The 18782-nt window shown below is 33.5% G+C and overlaps 1 long non-coding RNA gene across 1 annotated transcript; it reads left to right on the plus strand.

Annotated features, from left to right (window-relative positions):
* Positions 1 to 181: 181 nt before the first annotated feature.
* On the plus strand, positions 182 to 10354 carry LOC136274810 (uncharacterized). Its single transcript, XR_010713226.1, has 3 exons — positions 182 to 257; positions 1389 to 1520; positions 10210 to 10354. It is a non-coding gene; the product is annotated as an uncharacterized lncRNA (long non-coding RNA).
* The last annotated feature ends 8428 nt before the right edge of the window (positions 10355 to 18782 follow it).

Genomic DNA, 18782 nt, shown 5'->3' on the forward strand with positions numbered 1-18782 from the left:
TGACTTCTATTACTTTTAAGACAATTAATTGCTGTTTCTTTTTATAGCACAACCTTCTTAGTCTGCTTTTAGTTCAAATATATTTGGACATCCTCCTCCCTTAAAGGGTTATGTTTTATGGAAACAGCAGTATTTACATAAGAAATAACAAGTGTTGACTTTTTTTTTCTTTTGATTTATCAGTTTCAAAAACAGAAGTGTTTGGACTTCCTGATAAAACCAGGAAAACCAGGAAAAGAAAGGGCACAGAGACAGAGGTATATATATATATACAGAACACGAATAATAGAAATTGTCAATTTTTCGGGACAATCAGACCCTTCTTCAGGACCAAAAAAAAATTACATGAGTAAAAAACAAAGAAAACAAAATCTAAAGCTACTACTAAACTACTATAGAAACTTTATAAAAGAACAGCTACATTATAAACATCTTTGTTCACACTCTTAAAGAAGGTGTTGATACTGCCACCGATCGCTCTATAGTAATCAATCGACTACCAACTTCACGCCTGATTAAGTTAATTAGCTAATTAAAATGATGTCCGAATTAATAAATGAAAATTTGAACCATCAAATATGTTAACTGGGCCTCTTTCAGTTATTAGTTTCCTTTCCTATCTTTTATTTGTAAATCACTTTCTTATAATTTCTTAATTTAAATCTCTTTTTAATCAAAAATTTGAGTCAAAATGATAAGTGCCGTACGAGTTAACTACAGGGGTTCATATTTTCATATATATCTATTTATTCGGAATTTTGACATAATAGAGCTAATTATTTACACACTTACAATGTAATTGATAAATATAATAAATTAGAGTAATACCATATGACGGCTCAGAGTGTATGTTTTAAGCAGTTTTGTTAACTGACTTCAGTGTGCGCTTAAAAAAACCGAGTGCATTTTTTTTTCGCTCATGTATAAGGAGTAGTTCATTAGTTATAGCATACCACCTCATCCGATTCTCTTACAGTTTATCAGTAATACAGCTTTCAGTAAGCTGAAGGCTATGATCCCGGATGCTAACTTTTGTATAAGATTTTTCTGTAAATCTAAATTATAAAAATTAGAATTAAAAGTTATCTATTGATGTACGAAAAATCCAATTTAAATGAATTGTTCTCAATGATTTGTAATTAAATGAATTGTTCTCAATGATTTGTAATTATAAGTCAATATAAATGCAAAACCCTGACATTAAAAACAGAAACATTTTGCTTTCACTGAACGCAAATAAATATGAAACATTGAAGAAAGTAGTTGCTGATTATTTCTTCCCAGAGTAAAAAAAGGAAAGGAAGCGTTCTTTTTGTTCGAGTAACACTTCTAGAGATATCATGTAACTTGTATTATTTATTTATATTCAGATATGTTACTGGTTATAGGTAATGGATTCCAAAATCAAATTTTCGGAGAATGAATCAGATTTTGAGTTATCTGATGCTTCAGACCTCACCACTGATATACTTCCACAACCAGTGTCTACCGGTGATGCAAATGTTGGTTCCAGTGTAGTGGTAAGCACAAAAATGAATGATATACTGTGAATTTCTACTCATGTTAAATACATGGCACATTATTAATATTTCTGTATATTAAGAACACATTTACGTCAATATAATGAAGGAGTAAATATGAATTATGTAATCTGTTGATTCTTTAATCATTGACGTTTGGGAAATGATTCTAGATCTCCTATCTTAGTTAATTTCAAACTTGCTTAAAATATGTGTTCCTGCATAGGACTATACATGTAAATGATATAATAATTCGCCACTCAGTTGACCTATTACTATCTGTGTTTGTCTGTCGGCGTTCATACATTGTCGGTCGTAAACTTTGGTACAGCTTTATCTTCTTCTCTGGATCCACTGAACCAATTTCAACCAAGGGTAAAGCAGAGTTAAAAGTGTGAAATTTTGAGCCTTTATCCCTATGAGGTTTGAGAAATGGGACTTAAACAGTCAAAATAATGCAATCTTTTAATAAATCTTCATCTTTATTCCTGGATTAACAGCCAAGCTGCTGGCACGATTCTAATAAACATTGCGCTCCTTACCAAAATTGTCAAAAATCACCCCAGGCCTCTTCAAAAATTGTTAACTCATGGTATCTGGGTTAAGGTTTCTGGTGGTAGGGCGGGGCTTTTATGATTAAATAGTGAAAACACATTATTTCTTTGAAAACCATCTCCTTTGCTCCTGAATATTAAGCAGATGAACTATAAGTTCATAGTTATACACCTGGGTAATAATGCGATGAGTTACTTACATAGTTATTATGAGGAGGAATGTTTTTTTCTAAAATTATGAACTTCAAGGCCCTGGGTCAAGGGTGGTGGTTTTAAGGCAAGGGGTCTTACGATTATATATATTAGGGTGGTATAATTGTGACCCAGTATTTTTTTTTTTTTTTTGTTGGTACATAAGATTTGTTCAATTATGTCGCTGAATGTTATGCTGCAACTTTTTGATACTTTTATTAGGATTAAGAAAGTTTTTTTTAATCCTGGAAAATTAAGACTAAATTCAATAACTCTGTTAGTATAATAAACATGAACATACACTCTAAACGCCACATTGCAGTTGTTAAGGTGACCGATTAGGCACATTGACTGCTTGTTAATTCAAGTGTTTAATGTATATCAAATTCTGACGTTATATTTTAGAAAAGTTGATATATTATTTCACCTTTTCATTGACTTTTTGTACTCACTGACAATATATGATGTGAGAAGTGGCACTGTTTTTGTATATATTTTAACAAAATATCAATTGATCAAAAAGAATACAGATCAAAACGTAAGAACATTTTGAAATTTTTAGATATCTTATTCTTAAATAATTCCGCTGGCAACTGAATTTTGTAATTATGTACTAGTATATATTTTTAAACAATGGATGAAATCTACTTATTAATTTTCGCTCGCATTGATCAATTACCAAAAAATCATATTTTAACAAGGAATTGAAACGAAATTGTTGGATGCAAGTACCTTTCGATTTTTAAAACAGTGTTCTCATCCTTATTCTTAAAGTGATGTATTTTAGTCATGTTAATTGATTAATCCTAGCATCAATCATTGCATGTGTATTTAATCGCATGTCCACCTGGAGAGTTATTTTCTTAGAATATAAACATACCTACAGGTAGCAATGACCTGGTGTTCTTTACGTTTTCTTTGAAGTGTGTTACATCATGTTTCGCCATTGCCTAAGAACAAACATATTATTTTACTTTATTTTTATCATACAATCATTGACCAGAGCTCAGAACAAACAGTGAAATTTGTTATCTTATGACATCATCAATCAATCAAATCCTATTATGTCAAATAATTCTAAGTAACAAAGACCAAGCGATACAAGAATTATTACACCTTCGTTCTGGCGTGTTACAGCTGTTATTGATAAAAAGAGTAGGTGAACAAATCTCATAAAGTTCAATTATGAATACTTGAAATATAACAATCTAGTAGTTTAGAACGAGACAATATCCACATAAATAATATGTTATTTGAATAAATGAAGATCAATCGCATCGTTTAAACATACTTATAAGCCTCATGTCAAAATGACTTTCGATGCACCTTTTTCTCTTGGTACGTTTATTAATGCAATACACCGCCATGAAAATTAAATTGCTTTTATTTTATTTAACGTTATTGCATTCAGTGACATTTACTATATAAATAATTTTTTTTCTGATAATTCTATTTTTTTATTTGACAGCATACAGAGGTGGGTAAAGACCAATACCGGTATAACTTTCATAAAAAATGGGCTAATTCAAACGCATTACTAAATGAACTAACATTACAAAGCACATAAGAGATCCAGTTTTTGTTAATCATAATTTCTCGTTGAAACCATATGGTGTATTGATTTGAGTTGTATATCAAAATATTTCATTTACAGATTACATGCGAGATAAATATTAGATGCTTAAATATCTTTTATTTTTGTTAAACTTCTGCTTTAAAAAAACTGATACATGTATAAACACATCCTTTAACTTTGCATTACTATTGAACAGGCTAAAGAAAACTCTACATGCGGGTTTTCTTTCTGAGCTTTTTGCGACAACGTTTCATGATTGTCTGAAAACTAATTGATTCATTTTCTTAATTTCTAGCTCACCTGAGCTGACAGCTTAAATGGCTTTTCACATCATATTTTGGTTTTTTTCTGTATGCCTTGTTGACGGTGTCATTACGATATTAGGAGTGTTATAGCGTAAGTTGGTTAGTTTGGGAATATAGGAAAGTAGTGACCTAGATTATTCATGCGCTTTTTGACCTTTTGATCCAGGCTGATGCTATGCAATGTAAGAATGGATTGCGAAAAATTCTGCTTTTTTAAATAGTGTTTACCTCATACATTAGGTGTATATGTATACCACCCGTGTAATAAATCACGTAAGCCACTCATTGTGTTCCTTCTGACAACGCGATGAAAACAGAAGGATTTCGTTGTGTTTCTCTACAAGAACTTACCAAAAAACTCACAGGGCTGCTTTTTAAACAGAACTTACAGCTTACGACCAAATTAATGAATGCTAACTAAAAACAAACTAATCAATGTTTCATTCTCATCGCTGTAAAATATTATCATGAACATCATTGTAGTGTATAGATATGGTTCTGTCTGAGTTTTGGTCTTTAAATATCATTCCATGAGACTGAAAGTATTTGCGACTCTGTCATAAGTACGTTCATAAAACGCAGCCCTGGATATTACGTTCACCACCAGTTAGCATCAGCACTCAATATTTTCAACTTAGAATCATTAGTCTATGTTTTATAAAACATCAATAACTGTTTCTCTTCAAGTCAATTCAAACTAATGCATTCGAAACTGTGAGTATGTGAACACACTTAGCTACCCAAGTCTTCAGTATTTTCATTAAATTAATTTAGAACTGAATTCATTTTTTTTTTAAACTTTACATTTTACAAGCTAAATTAACTCTGAAATGACGTACTAAATATTGTATTGCGCAAAGTCACAATAACTGCACAACGTTGCATCATCAATTAGGCTAAAAGAAGATAAATTCGTGTCAAAAAAGTTCTATTCAAAGCTTTATGTTTTATCATAATTTAATCAATCATATGAAATAAATATAACTGGTCGATATGCCTCGTCAAAATATTTACACACCATTCAAATTCGTTGGATAAGGTAAATATAACCTCTCTCTCTCTCTCTCTCTCTCTCTCTCTCTCTCTCTCTCTTTCTCTCTCTCTCTCTGCTTAAATAAATAAAACAGAATGCGACAGCCCAAATTAATTAATTGTTTACTGTTAGCGCTTTCAGCCATGTCTGCTCTTCAGACAGTTATACAAATTAAAAATGTTGTTTGTAACGTTGTCAATGACGCCATTTTTTTTTTGCTTTTCCTCTCCGCGTCTGTCCAATGTTGTCCATTGGACAGACGCGGAGAGGAAAAGCAAGGGAAAGTTCTTGATGCACGTTGTCAATGACGCCATGTTTTTTTGCTTTTCCTCTCCGCGTCTGTCCAATGGACAACATTGGACAGACGCGGAGAGGAAAAGCAAGGAAATGTTATGGATGCATATATATATATATATATATATATATATATATATATATATATATATATATATATATATATATATATCACTGAATCAACAACACAAGGCATCTTTAAGTGTCTGGTCTAATAAAATGATACTAAGCCAGTTAACTGAATGTATAAAGCACTAAACATGCCTAGCGATATGAACGATTGATGGTGTTAGTGAAGGTTGCAGCTGATTATTCTGGAGTTATCAATCGACTGCCAACTTCATGCTTGATTGAGTGAATTTGTTATATAAAAAATTGACATCCGTGTTAATAAAAAACAAGAGGCCCAGGGGCCACATTGCTCACCTGAGCAACAATTTCCTTAATTCTGATCAAATTAGCATTACAGTATCAAAATATCTTGACAACTAAGTACAGTAGATCTTGCTAAAAAAAAAAATAGAAAATCTGCCAATTTTTATCCACCTCTTTTTTTTGGTAAATACCAAGCCCCTTTTGTTGTTGTACCTGTAAGAAGATTTTTCTCTATTCCAATTTACCCCCCCCCCCCTCCCCTCCATTTCGTGGCCCCCCTTTTCTCTAGGGAATCATGGTTTCATCAAACTTAAATCTGCATAACCTGTGCTTTCACACTAAGTACCGAGTTTTGGATCGAAAACTTTCCCAAAATATTTTTAAAGATTTTTCTCTATATATTCCTATGTAAAAATTCAAACCGCCATCACGGCCCAGCCCTATCACTAGGGACTGTGATTTTGCAAACTTGAATTTACACTATCCGAGGATGCCTCTACACAAGTTTAGGCTTGTCTGGCCAAATAGTCTTTAAAAAGAAGATATTAAAGATTTTCTCTATATATTCCTATGTAAAAATTCATCCCCCATTGTGGCCTCACCATACCCCATGACTATTATTTAAACAAACTTGAATCTTTACGATCTTGGGATGCTTCCACTTAAATTTGGGCTTTCCTGGCCTTATAGTTTTGAGAAGAAGATTTTTAAAGATTTTCTCTATATATAAAAATTTATCCCCCATTGTGGCCCCGCCCTACCCCCAGGGACCATGATTTGAACAAACTTGAATCTACATTATCTGAGGATGGTTACAATTTGAGCTTCCTTGGCCATAAAGTTTTGAAAAGAAATTTTTTTAAAGATTTTCTCTATATATTCCTGTATAAAAATTTATCCCCTAATTGTGGCCCCACCCTACCCCTGGGGACCATGATTTGAACAAACTTGAATCTACACTATCTGAGGATGCTTCCACTCAAATTTAAGCTTTTCTGGCCCGATAGTTTTTGAGAAGAAGATTTTTTAAAAAAAAATTCGATATATTCCTATGTAAAACTCTTGTGGCCCCACCCTACCCCCGGGGACCATAATTTGAACAAACTTGAATCTACACTACCTGAGGATACTTCCATTTTAATTTGAGCTTTTCTGGCCCGAAAGTTTTTTAGAAGAAGATTTTTAAAGATTTTGTCTATATATTTCTATGTAAAACTTGATCCCCTAATTGTGGCCCCACCCTAGCCCCGGAGACCATGATTTGAACAAACTTGAATCTACACTACCTGAGGAAGCTTTCACTTTTATTTGAGCTTTTCTGGCCTCATAATATTTTAGAAGAAGATTTTTAAAGATTTTCTCTATATATTCCTATGTAAAACTTGATCCCCCCATTGTGGCCCCACCCTACCCCTGGGGACCATAATTTGAACAAACTTGAATCTACACTACCTGAGGATGCCTCCACACAAGTTTGAGCTTCTCTGGCCAAATAATTTTTTAGAAGAAGATTTTTAAAGATTTTCTCTATATATTCCTATGTAAAACTTGATCCCCCCATTGTGGCCCCACCCTACCCCCGGGGACCATGATTTGAACAAACTTGAATCTACACTATCTGAGGAGGCTCCCATTTTAATTTGAGCTTTTCTGGCCTGATAGTTTTTTAGAAGAAGATTTTTAAGGATTTTGTCTATATATTTCTATGTAAAACTTGATCCCCCCATTGTGGCCCCTCCCTACCCCTGGGGACCATGATTTGAACAAACTTGAATCTACACTACCTGAGGATGCCTCCACACAAGTTTGAGCTTTTCAGGCCGAATAGTTTTTGAGAAGAAGATTTTTGAAAAATACCAACAAATTTTCAATAATTCTCAATTATCTCCCCTTTAAAGAGGGCGTGGCCCTTCATTTGAACAAACTTGAATCCCCTTCACCTAGTGGTGCTTTGTGCCAAATTTGGTTGAAATCTGCCCAGTGGTTCTTGAGAAGAAGTTGAAAATGTGAAAAGTTTACAACGCCAACGCCGACGACAACGACAACGCCGACAGACAACGGACAAATTGTGATCAGAAAAGCTCACTTGAGCCTTTGGCTCAGGTGAGCTAAAAACTTAAAAATCACGGCGCTTTTAATTTTGATCTTTATCTTTTTATTAATCTAAGGTTTTGTGTTTATAATGAGTTGTAGTTTGATTTAATTAAAAGAAAAAATGAAAATTAATCAAAAATTAAGAAATCGCGTCCAAAATATGTTCATTCCTTGTCCTCTCCGCGTATGTCCAGTTGTGATTATGGTCAATGGTTAATACTGTCATGTTTTCTCATTTGTGGGCACTCATATAAAAATGTTTCCCGACGGGCTCAATGATTTTTGGATTTTATGGTAGAGGGGTGGTTATTGATTCTTCTGCAGAGGTCACATTTTTCACCAATGCTGAGAACCAGCTTCGCAACTGATGAGATAGATGAAGTTGTCTGTACCACAAGACGCAAGACGTGTTGCCACATATCTCGTAGGTGCTTGCCGTCATTTTTAGATAAATGTAGCTGTTATAATGTAAATATTACCACCTTATTGAAATGTTTCACTGCAAAAAAACGTTGAAATTCTTATACATTAATACTAGTATTTGTTTTAGATCTCAATACCTACAATTTAAACACTGAGGACTTGAATAGTCAAGTTTGTTGACACGAACAATGTTGCAAATGGTCGATGCTTTGAAGTGACTCAAACGAGAAATACTAGTAGTTGTCAATGTTTTATGAAATTAAATATACTTATAATAAGTTAACAAATATTGATTATGTATTGTTGGCATCAATTTTTGTGTATAAAAACACAACAACAGCGTTTTGTTCTCATATCGTTGTCATGATTAACTCCTTCGTACGTAGCTACATGCTTAACGTGGATTGCAGTTTTATTAAATACACATCTTTGTCTTTCTCCTCATTTTTATAATTTGAATTTCGACAAAATCAATTTTAAAACATTTTTATTAGTAAAAACTGTGATGTGGAATATACAGGAGAAAATAAAATAACTAGGTCAGCGAAGCGTAGAATCGAAAGACTGGGTCAAAATTGGTTTTGCCAAGAAGTATTTAATATAGCATCACCCGTTTGATAAGCAGAAATTATCATAAAGGAAGTATATATACCACACGTATAAGTTGTGTGACAAAAATATGCAGAGTTTGCATACAAACTATAAACAAACATACAAAATATACCATTTCCATTCCGAAGCACTACTAGCTGAAATACTAATATTTCTTGAATAAAAATTCTTGCGATTGCATATTGCTAATATAATAATGTATATGTGTGCGAATACATGTAACAAAAATAAAATTACGACTTTTTTCAAAGAACGTGCACCTAGGTACGTGGTTTTTTAATATGTTTACGAGTTCCCCAGAATACGGGTTTTCTGTGTATGTCTTCTTTAGCATTACTCCAGGGTACAGGTTTTATAGGTTAAATATTCTCTGGCATTCTTTAACGACATAATTATATATGTAAAAGTTAAAATATAAAGTATATACAAATAAAATATACATATAAATGAAAGGTGACAATAACAAGTATAGTATTACATAATTTGAGTATACAAGAAAGGAGCCTGCAAAATATTTTACTTTGTGAAATTGCTGACTTCTGCAATGGCATTTTTCAACTGCAGTTAATTGTTATGCTTAAATCAATGCAAACTATCGAACCAAAAACTCGATATTTTCTCTTGTTTGTTCTTGTAAAATGAGTCCTAGGTTATTACTAATTTACATTTTTTTTAATGATAACTATGTATGAACTTACTCATAATATTAAGGAAGTATTTTGTTAAAAGTTAAAGGAAAATGTTTAGTCTTCCAAATATTCGTGTCTTAGTTTATTAGATTGAGACATCGATTTGGAAATCATTTTGGTTTGCAGACTGTGTCAGGCTTTGGCAATTTTCTGAGCATAAACAAAGGATATTGACTAACTTTCTCGTGTGTAAAGTCAAAAGATAGAACAATGTCTATAAACAATATCAATTCTTGTTTTTGAACAATACTCAAGGATACACTTTTCTAAATTACTTAGAATGATTGTAAATGTATGATTATTTACATAATTTTGTGAAATATTCTGTCGATGTGTTAGCAATTCATTTCTACACCATGCATATTAATCTATATAAAATAAACCTGGAATAACAAATTGTCGAATGCTTGAGACAAAGCTGTAACAAATGTAATTGACTATAATTCCATTTACATTCTTAGATGTGAACGTTTTAACAATTCTTTAAGTGTGATGATTACTTAGTTAGTAGTGTAATTTTTTATGAATAAGTTTAATTACAGACATATTTAGAAACAGGTGATATATCTTCGCCCTGCTCCCGGAGAGACAAAGTGAAGAATAAGGCTCATATTTCATTACCACCACCACCACCACCACCACCCCCTCCACCGGTTGTACCTATTTGAATAAAACAGATCAATGATCATATTGCAAGTAATTTATTTATATACTTTTATGTAATATTGTTGATCTGTCTAGGATTGATAGAAAAATATAAAACTTGGTTGTGTGTATGTACTGCCATTTATTTTTGCTAATAAGAAAAATTAGGCAATAAGGGGAGGTCTTCAAACAGTCATAATATCCATTACCAGACATTGAATGTAAGTTATAAAAGGTGAGCAAATGACCTCCCCCATATTAAACAAAGATGTATACATTATAACATGTACCAAATATACATGCAACAAAAATATTGTTGAACAAAAACAGCATTTCATACATCAACAGCAACAAACATGTGTAATACATTGCAAAAAAAATCCCCAACTACAATGGTGATGAAGGGGAAGGAGGCAGGGTTGACTGCGGTGTTTACAAACTTGTTGACAGCTGACAGTTAAAGTGACGTAGTCAAAACATCGCGCGACTAAATGCCGCACTCTGATTGGCTAATGTAGACAAAAAGGAAGATCAGCTAAATACTCAAAAGTACTCAAAAATTAGAATTACAATTATATTACGACTAGACTACTATTTTTGGTACCAGCATAAAAATAACATATCACAATTTACATAAATGCTATTATTTACAATAATGCTGTATTATGTAATATTGTTGATCTGTCTAGGATTGATAGAAAAATATAAAACTTGGTTGTGTGTATGTACTGCCATTTATTTTTGCTAATAAGAAAAATTAGGCAATAAGGGGAGGTCTTCAAACAGTCATAATATCCATTACCAGACATTGAATGTAAGTTATAAAAGGTGAGCAAATGACCTCCCCCATATCAAACAAAGATGTATACATTATAACATGTACCAAATATACATGCAACAAAAATATTGTTGAACAAAAACAGCCACCAAAAGCAAACAGCAGGTTTGCACAAAAAGACCCCACACAAAGTGGACTAGCCAGATCATGGTAGTCAACAAATGAAATATGGCAGTACATACAACACATATGGCAATGACTTACCCCTGCCTTATATGGAGATATAGATATTAATATATCATGAAGGCACAGATTAACCAAACCAGTTTGAATACCACTAGGAACATCTTATTTTTAATTACCTTGCAAGTATAAACACATCAGTTGACTTCTGCCCTGTGTTAAAATAACAGCCGCTATATAATATACATGTTAAAAGTTTGTTATACTATCAAACATGTTTTAAAGACAGATATACATGTAATCAAACATTTTCAGATGAACCAGTAGGCACATATGTTACTCAAATGACAAAATCAAACAACAGAGACAATGGTTAAAAAAAAAATATACAGCACATAAACACATCAGTTTACTTCTGACCTGTGTTATGTTATGTGTAACCACATCATGCACATAGTATAGATAAATGTTATACATGAATCACACTTTGAATAATGTCCAATATAAGACAAATGATAGGGAATTGTGATGAGAACTGAATTTTGACATACAACAAATCTATGCATTGAATTAAAAACACAAACAATGCATATCAGATACAATTATAATACACAGCAGTTAACTTCTGAACTGTGAAAATCTTACAAGAAAAATATATATACATAGCATTTGCTATACATATTCAAAATGTAAAGCTTGACAAACGTGTGTATCTGCAAATAGCATCAGATTTTCATCTTCCCATTTATTGAATGCGGTTTTCAGAATAACCCAAATGTGCTGCATGAGTGTCTGCCCCTATCCTGAAGCTGTGACCCTTGTATAGAGCAGGGTTCAAACCAACAAAATCAATAATACTAGTAAGATTTTTCACTGCAAATGTTGGACATGGCAATACATTTACCTCTTAATTCTTCAATAGGTTTTTGCCAATCTACAGCCAAAGACTCCCTAAAGTTTCTGAAAGATTCGTCATATGATCTCCAAGCAACATCCCCATGCAGTCTTTGCATTTCTCTAATAAAGCTCATGTATTTTAATAAATGGGGACTGCGGTGTTTACAAACTTGTTGACAGCTGACAGTTAAAGTGACGTAGTCAAAACATCGCGCGACTAAATGCCGCACTCTGATTGGCTAATGTAGACAAAAAGGAAGATCAGCTAAATACTCAAAAGTACTCAAAAATTAGAATTACAATTATATTACGACTAGACTACTATTTTTGGTACCAGCATAAAAATAACATATCACAATTTACATAAATGCTATTATTTACAATAATGCTGTAATATGTTCCTTACATGTTCATTTATCGTCTTTATAACTCAGCATGGTTAAGGCTTCCCGACACAGTTTAATGCTCAAAATATGCATGTTAATATGATCTCAAGTTATTCCTTATAAATCTTCGTTTGTTCATTAGGTTAACTTTTCTAACAAATAATCAACATCAACGGAGTCCATTTCATGGCTTTATACTTAGTCACATGATCAACAGGTCACGTGGCGCTATATTTAGAAATACAAAAATCGACACATTCATCGCCTCGGCGCAGGTGAAAGATGCTATCAAAACCGTGTTCTTAACACATTCAAAGTTTCGTTTTGATCGAATTTATTTAAATCTTGCTTGGAAAAAAAAGGCAAGAGCTATTTATAATATATTTTTGCCAAACAATGCAAACATGCAGTGTTAAATCAGGGTATCTTCCCAATATGTTGGTAAATTTTAAGAAAAAGGTCGAAGACGCGAGTTTACCTATGCAGGATATATGTTCCTTATCAAAATTGCTTTTCTTTTATCGTATTGTTAAGTTAAAACAACCCAAGCAGTCACCTGCGCCAGTCGCTTATTTCACACATCCCTAATTCTCTCCTTTTTTCCTCAGGTTTTAAACGCACAAAAGACCAAGTTTCAGGGGAAGTAACACATCAACAAGGGCAATAATGAGGACGCAGACTGATGAGATACCAATACACAAACTCTGTCAATCTATACTATACATCAATAAAATTATGTCCATTTTTTGTTTTATTGTGTTTGTTTTTCATATTTCAGGGAATAAATAAGGTATTCACCGTTTTTAGTGAATATTTATAGGAAAAGACTAATATTAAAAAATAAATCAAATACATGCAAATTCCAGTTAACGTTAATATTTTACTTCAGCTTTTACAGATTTCATTAAATTAACTTATGAAATATTATAACCAAGATCAGATGCAATAATTTTTGTTTACCAAAATCAAAGTATGACATTAATCTGTTGCAAGTTTTGATAAAAAAAAAAAATTAAAAATTGGTAAATATCAGTTATTACACAACTGTATATATTTTGTGCAGGACTCCTAATGGCTGATTTCAAGGACATTAAAAAGACACTTCAGTAATTTCACAAATATCCTTTTAAGTGTAGGTTTTCCAAGACATAAATGATAATGATTTTACAACTTATTTGAAAACTCCAATTCCTCTAAAAAAAAATTGAATTTCTTCAACTTTGCCAAAGTCATCCTCTCCAGATCAACAAGAGAATCGAATGTACTTGCATGGGGAAAAACATGCTCAAATCATTCCAAATTACAGTTCCTGCAATTCCTGTTCCTTTCGCCATAAAATGTACGACATTATGTTTAAATATCCAAGAATGCAATTGCCCGTGTCCGTTTTTCAAAAGAAAATAAAAAGTCTTCAAAAGTATGTAGCACAGTCCAAGTATTATAAAAGGAAAAAACAAACATGGAGAAAAAACAAATTTTGTGGAAAGCTTTTCATTACAAAACTGGGAACAATTATCCAACAGAGCCAGGCTGTGACATACCCTAGAAAACTGTATACCATGTCAGTATGAAATTGAAAGCTCGTCTTTACATATTTTTCATATGGGTTAGACAGACAATAGACATTACTAAAATGAACTCACATGACAGAAGCACTGGTGGCAGCCACGGACCAACCAAACACAGCAAAGGAGTCCATTAATGTGGCAAAAACAATAATAAACGCATTAAAACCAGTATTTAAAAAACGGGGCAAAATTTCACAAATGAAGTAGCTTAGAGTTTACAATTAACACTAAAATTGTCCTATGAAGAACAAGAGGCCCAGGGGCCACATCGCTCACCTGAGCAACAATAGACTTAATTCTGATCAAATTAGCATTACAGTATCAACCTATCTTGACAACTAAGTACAAAAGATCTTGCTAAAAAAAATTGAAAATCTGCCAATTTTTATCCACCTCTTTTTTTGGGTAAATACCAAGCCCTTTTTGTTGTTATACCTGTAAGAAGATTTTTCTCTATTCCTATATACCCCACCCCCCATTTCGTAGAAGAAGAGTTTGCTCTATATATTCCTATGTAAAACTTGATCCCCCTATTGTTGCCCCTCCCTACTCCCGGGGACCATGATTTGAACAAACTTGAATCTACACTACCTGAGGATGCTTCCATTTTAATTTTAACTTTTCTGGCCTAATAGTTTTTGAGAAGAAGATTTTAAAAGATTTTCTCAATATATTCCTATGTAAAACTTGATCCCCCCCCCCCCCATTGTGGCCCCACCCTACCCCCGGGGACCATCATTTGAACAAATTTGAATCTACACTACCTGAGGATGCTTCCATTTTTGTTTGAGCTTTTCTGGCCTAATAGTTTTTGAAAAGAAGATTTTTAAAGATTTTCTCAATATATTCCTATATAAAACTTAATCCCCCTCGTGTGGCCCCTCCCTACTCCCGGGGACCATGATTTGAACAAACTTGAATCTACTCTATCTGAGGATGCCTCCACACAAGTTTAAGCTGTTCAGGCCAAATAGTTTTGGAGAAAAAGATTTTTAAAAAATACCAACAAATTTTCAATAATTCTCAATTATCTCCCCTTTAAAGAGGGCGTGGCCCTTCATTTGAACAAACTTGAATCCCCTTCACCTAGTGGTGCTTTGTGCTAAATTTGGTTGAAATCTGCCCAGTGGTTCTTGAGAAGAAGATGAAAATGTGAAAAGTTAACGACGACTACGACGACAACAGACAACGGACAAACTGTGATCAGAAAAGCTCACTTGAACCTTTGGCTCAGGTGAGCTAAAAACGAAAAACAAGTTCAGAAAAACAAAAAAAAATCAGGGAAAGATAAAAATGACACAGAAGGAGGGCGATATAGATCTTCAATATTTTCTTCCTTCTGGTAAATCATTCAACCAACATGATAGAGATAAGTTTGTAGCAGGTTTCTGTCATATGAAGACTGTGAAGATACGGTCAAAATAAGAGTTTTGAAGGAGAAAGAAAAGAGGTTAAGCCCAAACTTCATCATGGTCCTTTTCATTCATATAAAATGTACCATGATCAACTCAAGAATAAATTATCAAAATTTCCCAAATCCAGGCCAATAAAACTGGACCAGACTCGCCAAAAAAATTAATTTGAGCATCCGTGGAAAGACCTCGCAAATGCAGGTCAAGTTATAAAACAGTATGCAACATCAAACAAAATCATAAGAAAAAGATTACTTGCGGAGAATAAGAAGACATGAGAAAAAAATAAATTATAAAATCTCAGTCCCAACTCAGCGATCTGCTAAAATTTTCGAATCAATTGTAAAAAAAAAAACATTCAGAGTAAAAAATGACATGGGAGAGGTAAAAGCCCCGAAACCTTACAAAACAAACTTTATTAACAATGATGTGGAATTCGAAGAGAAAATTACACAAATACAGGGCAGAACATATCCCTTTCCAAAATCATTTCAAGTGAAACAGCCAGACTCCAGAAAGCAGGGTTTGTCAGGTATACACATTTTTGTGTCCATGGAGAGCTTAAATGACTTTTGTAACAGAATACATAAAGCATCAAGTCATATAACTGCTTCAAATGATCTGAGAGAGAGACTTCAAAAGCTGCAGAAAATATGGAAACTGAAGATGTGGCACGATCACTCTGACATCTTAAACTACCCATACATTAGCTTCATGACATGTTTCTTGTATAACCCAATAAACTTCTTGACAGATTAAAAATTCAGGGAACAGCGTCCAGAACAAAAAAAACCCAGTTAATATGCAGTCTACAGTAGAAAGGCCACAGCTGTATATCTTTGGGATATCAGGTAATTTTTTGATGTATAAATCACTGCATAGACCTCCACAAAAACATTCACTTAATTGAAGTCAATAAATACTATGTACACTGTACATTTGAGAGAAAAACCATCACGTTTTTAAGGAATAAACTGTACCTGGTATCTACACTAAAAAGAGGAGTCACTTCTCCTTCATATAATCAATAAACGTTTATAAACACATGCATATACATTTGTACAATGTTATAAAAATGTTGTAACTAAAAACATCAAAGAAACATGAAACAAATCGTTGTTTTTCTTGCCATTAAAACTGTTAAATCTATTATAAAAAATGTTTTACAAAACAAACATTTTAAGGCAAAAAATAAATTCATGACAATATCTAGTATTAGCTATTCTTGCACCCAATCAATGCTGCATGTATCATTTATGTCATAATGAGAAAAAGAGAAACAGAGATAGACAGAGAATGCACCTGGGATATAGACAAAATAACCACCAGGCAAACATAACCTTGCTTAAAATATATATACTGTAGAAGCAAAAATATTTGTTGACGATTCAATTTCGTTCTTTTTGTTGGTAGTGTAATCAATGAAATTAATACCATGACGATTTTTCAACCCAAACATTAATAAATTCATTTTTGAGATTACAATGTAACGAAATGGCAAAAAAATGTATTTGGTTAAAAACTTAATTTTAACCGAACAAAAATATGTGTTCTACAGTATACAATTACAGTTTTTGATCTGTTTGAGGCAAAAAAACCATAAAAATTGTAAGCTAAACGTATGATAAATATTTTGCAGGAAGTAGCGACAAGGAACAGTTGACTAAAAGATCTACAGAATGCTAAGCAGGTAAAGAACAACAACCCGATCCTCAGAGTGTTTACTGGTGACAAGTTTAATTGTGAATGTGGTGTTCCAACAAGTGAACATAACAACTTCATCACCTGCTACACCACTGAACCTCTAATGTTGGAAGAAAGAAGAAAGCATGTTGTAGCTGGAGAGGCATGGCGAAACATGAGTACGGGAGTTGTCAATACATTCCAGGATTTAAAGAAGGGTGGCATTTTGCTGGAACTTGAAACCAAAGGTATATGGCCAAGTGATGAAAGAAAATGCACTGTTCAAGAAAAACTAAATAAAGTGCTTCATGGAATAGCTCGACCACCAGCATTGTGCTGTCTTGATCCAAAGAAAACAACCTCTCGACTTAACATTGACATCTATGAAGTTCTAGCATGTGAGTCCCTGCATAACCTTACAAATGTCATCCAGAATCTGATTGAAGAGCTACCCCATCATACTGAAGACAACAATAAACAGGAGTTCCTTCCTTTCAGCGACACAACTACTGTAAATTCCTTATTTTACGCGAGTACTTAATTCCGCGAGTCTGCTGTTTTGTATCAAATCGCGAGAATATAAAATCGCGATCAGCAATTTTTTGTTATAATTTCCTATAGTTCAAAACTGTCTGAAAAATAAAAGCGAGATTTTAAAAACCGCGAGAGTTGCTACTCGCGATTTTACGCAGAAATTAATTCTTCGCGTTTAATTAGGAATCTACAGTATAGGCAACAAAAATCAGCTTAAAGGGTACGACGCTAGGCTTTATGCTGTGAAGCTTGCAAAATTCACACTTCAAAAATTTGAAGAGGACAAGGTTCAAGAAACCATTCCAAATCTTGCAAATTCTCTTGTTGAAATTGTCACTATCTGCTACTCTGATTGTGTCACTCGTTCTCAGAAACAACTTCTTCGATTATACAACCAATGCTTTTTATTTTGCATTCTTTGCAAAACAGTAATATGGAATCCACAAAAATAGACAGCACGAAAATTTATGGAAACCATTCCCACAGTTTTACTGTCCATGTCCCGAAACTGCCAGACTTTTCAGCTTAAAGTCTATAGTGCCAGAGCAGGAAGGGTGCACGTTTGGAACTCTGAGGATATTGTCTGAAAATACTACAAACAGGCAACCAAAATATGTTGTGGACAACGCCATGATTAGAATTCAATTTCAAGCCTTTCATAGCGACCATACACAAACAATTGCCAAACAAAATTCAACAATTAGCAAGCAGGCTAAACTACTTCCTCCTCAAAAGCGGACGTTGTTGAATTCAACATTGCTGAAAAAATGTCCTTTGTTGGTTCAAAGTCACTTGGAACGCATTCCAGATTCCTTCTTCCTGATAGAAATTTCTGGTGGTCGGTGGATGCTCAGGGCTTGACTTTCAAAGATGGTCCAGGCGAGGACAATAACAGAGCAGAGGGACCGCAGCTGCACCACTTCCGCTCAATTTCATTGAAAGAAGAGATAACATGGAATCAGCAGAAGTGGCAGGAATATCTTGTTCTTTATGCATCATGAATACTGCAGCTTCCTTGCCATAGGCTGC

Source organism: Magallana gigas, chromosome 4 (assembly GCF_963853765.1).
Source record: "Magallana gigas chromosome 4, xbMagGiga1.1, whole genome shotgun sequence".
NCBI classification, from domain to species: Eukaryota; Metazoa; Mollusca; class Bivalvia; order Ostreida; family Ostreidae; genus Magallana; species Magallana gigas.